This window comes from Limulus polyphemus, unplaced genomic scaffold, assembly GCF_000517525.1.
Source record: "Limulus polyphemus unplaced genomic scaffold, Limulus_polyphemus-2.1.2 Scaffold5044, whole genome shotgun sequence".
NCBI classification, from domain to species: domain Eukaryota; kingdom Metazoa; phylum Arthropoda; class Merostomata; order Xiphosura; family Limulidae; genus Limulus; species Limulus polyphemus.
The window spans coordinates 40,412-44,457 of record NW_013670654.1 but is presented as its reverse complement, the minus strand read 5'-3'; positions in this window follow the sequence as shown (position 1 = coordinate 44,457).

Here is a 4,046-nt window from a genome sequence, read left to right as displayed (position 1 = left end):
TTGCAGATCGAAAGGACATCTTGATGGATAAGTTCACTGAAGATTGAAGGACGTTCTGGAGAAGTGATGAGACATCATCTGGATATGAGAGATATTTCCACCATAATATAGGATATTTTTGTCACAACAAGATGTGAAGCAATAGTTTCAAACTGTTTGCAACAGCATAATAATCCTGTAGTAGCTGTACCTCACACAGGCCAACCTAACAAGGTACTCTCCATCATGCCAAGAATAAACCATATCAAGGACTAACCAATCACACACACATTCTCATTCTACAGGACAATCATACTAGTATCAAGAATGTGTAGGGCTATTCTAGTCCTCCAATGCTTTATATCATACAGCTGATGTTGATGAATTCTCTGCCCAGATGTAGTTCTGTAAATGAGGAGCAAAGTGCTTACTTAACTTGTGGAATGTTAGGTCATTGTAAAGTGAATTGCCCATACTTTGTCATAAAGCAAGGTTAGGAAAGTTATTGGTTTTTACCAATGAGTCATCAAATCCAAAAGAACTGACAGCAAGCAGCAAATATTGTTACCATATCTCTGGAAAACTAACAGAGTCCAAGTCAGATCTGGCCACCACCTTAGGAAGCATGGTAGTGAGCTTGTGCTAATAGGTTTGATGATCAGCCTATCTCTCTTAGCTGTTAGGTCTAAATGGAGCTTGGCATATACCTGTAAAGGTACAAGGGCAAGAGATTGAATTTCTGTTAGACACAGAAGCAGCTGGAACATAAACCAACCACTCTGGCCAATGGATAAAGACTATATTCTGGCAAAAATAATAAAATAGAAGTGAATGGAGAGGTAACTCTTGACTATGTCTAGGTAGCATTTTTTCATAGAACGAAGGCATTATTGTCAATCTCAGTACTGGCATTGACATCCTTGGGATGGAAAACTATGGTACTTGTCAGTCAGTTCTGCTAGTGCAACTAGTGAAATGATAGCCCATGGGAAATTTATTCAATGCCAGCCAAGAAACGTGGACTGCATGAGTGTACACAAATCTAGTATGTCAGTACTGTGTAACATGGTTATAGATCCTACAGATGCAAATATCTGTCTCTTCTGCAAAAAACAAGCAGCATTAGATTAGGGAATATTTGTACAAAAAGAGATGAAGCAATTGGTTATCAAACTTTTCACTGTTAAGCAAAGTGGAAGTAATCAATACTTGTGGCAATACCATGATTGCATCAGTTGCACTGTGTGTAAAAACAAGTCCACAACTACCAACATATCTGAGATCATTGGTTGAGGATTGTACAAGCAATATGGATCAAGTGCAGCTCAGTGAATTGTTGGTTGAACATGCCAATGTAGTCATGTGATCAGCTGGTCAACTGGATCAGATTAAAATAACCCAACACCATATAGATACAGGTGATGCACATCCAATTAAACACAGGCTTTGCTAGAGCATAGCTACTGCTGAGATACAATGGCTGTTAAATGATGGCATCGTACAACATTAAGATAGTACTTGGTCATCTCCAATAGTGATTTTAAGAAAGAAGGAAGCTATGCCTATGTTCTGTGTTGATTTTAGATGGAGGAACATGGTAACTTATGTCAATGTCTTTCCATTGACAGATGAATGTTTAGATGCATTGGAAGGTTCCTGTTGGTTCAGTACTTTAGGTCTATCACAAATATATTGGCAAGTTGAACTGGATGAGAAATGGCTTATTTGAATTTTGCATCAAGCCATTCAACCTGTGTAATGCACTCATCACTGTTGAGAGGCTAATTAAGCTTATACTGAAGGGGCTGCAATTTAACAAATATACATCTGAGTCTATGGCTGAGAACCTGAAAATGGTGCTTCAGTGGATAAAAAAAGCGTGCTTTAATCTGAAATCAAGAGAATGCGTTTTGATGTGCATTAAATTAAAAGTTCTCAGTCATATTGTGAGTACAAATGGAGTCTTCACAGCCTCTGACCAAGTTAAAAGCCTACAGATTTCTTGATTTTGCATCATACTACCAATGATTTGTGGCCATCTTCTCCAAAATTGTTGAATCATTATTGGCTTTTATTAAAGTATAAATGCACTTCAAATGGAATAATGAGTGTGAACAAACATTCCAGTCCCTGAAGCATGTCTTAGTGGAAGTTCCAGTATTGGAATATCTATAGACAAGATTCTGAATTCTTATTAGATTCTGATGCCAGTGACAGTGGTATTTTGTGAAGCATTATTACTGCTGCAAGGAGTAGAATGTGTAATTGTGTACAGTAGTTGCACATTCTTGAATGCTGATATTGTAGGATGAAAAAAAGAGCTACTAACAGTTGTAGTATCTAAGAAACATTACCATCACTAATTGTAAGGTAGAAAGTTCACTACTAAGATGGAACATGCATCACTGAAGTGGTTGATAATTTTATAAATCTGGAAGGGATATTGTATGATGGATAACAGCATTACAGGAGTATGATTTAGTCATACAGCATCATCTGGGCCCACAACACAGAAGTGACGATGGACTGTTTCACCATACATGATACACTGTCAATTCAGTGAATGTTCCGACACTGGGCACCATGTGGAAGTTAAAATTATTTATGTTACGATGATGACTTAAGCCATACATTAGGTTATTCGATTAGTGGATGAATTTCACAATTACACTTTGGGAGTTTTGAGAAGAACAACTGAAGGATCCAGATCTAGCATGGACATTTCTTGTCATGCAGAAAGGTGAAGATCAGCAGCTAACTAAGATTGAGAAGCATTGCATGGATGCAAATAGCCTGAGGCACTTGTATCAGTAATTAATAGTGCAGGAAGGTCTGTTATGTCATCACAATCAAATACTAAGTTGTGTTTCTCAATCTGCACTGCAGCTAGTTGTCCCTAGAGCTTTAAGGCATGATACTTTCCAGACTTTGCATAACACAGAGTTGGAGGTTTCCAAGGTATTATTCACACTTGTGCTAATAATCATTGGTGGTTCTTCTGGCTGTATTCAAGTTGAGATGTTCAGCACTGGTGTCAACACTGTACAATGTGTTTTATTCAGAGAAAATATCAACCAAAATAAAGTAAACTCCAGCAGAAAATTGCCTGTGATATCTCTGGTCCACTTCTTGATAAATACGAGGCTATTAGTATATTTTTATGGCTATCTATTGCACCCCAAAGTGAAGCAAGGTGTATGGTATGTTTGCCAACTTTGGTAATTCTGATAAAACTGACTGGGATGAATAACTGAGAAGTGATCAACATGTTGTTTGCTGAACAGGTTTGTTTTAGTTGATGAGCACAAGTCTGTGCACCAACAGCTAAGAAAGGCCACCGTATGGCCAAAAGGTGACTGGTGATATGATAAAACAGTGAGAGAATGGACAGCTCATAGACAGCAGCACATTACAAGCCACAGTTATTGAAAAGTAATTTGTTGAAGTCATCATGAGCCAAATACAGTCTGTTATAAGCTATTGATGCATGTACAAATGTATATTGGTGATATATATATGTATATACCAAACTTTGTGTATTAATAAGTGTATGTGTGTAGTTTTACATATCCATATGAACATTACAGGGCTGGCATGGACTCAAAATCTGTTGGTCATGGAATTGAATCCTATCACCAAAATGCTTGCCCTTACAGCTGTGGGAGCATTATAATTTGATGTTAATTTCTGCTTTTCATTGGTAGTATTGACTAGCTACCTTCCTTTTAGTGTATTACTTCTAAATTAAGGTTGGTTAGCATAGATGGTCCTCAAGTATCTTTGTGTAAAAAAACACAACGAAATAAATAGACAAACAAATGAACATTACATAAAAAATAATTTACAAGTGTTTCATAACATGAAAGGATCAATTACACCAATAACACAACTGTTAAGTAACATCTGAATGTTAAGTCTTTGTGATACAAAGTTAATTGTGATTATTGATTTGAAAGGTATTGTTACGTCTCCGTGTGTTAATTAATTTTCCGTAACTTCGTTCCGACGAAACTTAAGCGACACAAGTTCTTTACTTCATAAAACTATTTTATTATTTCCGAATAAAA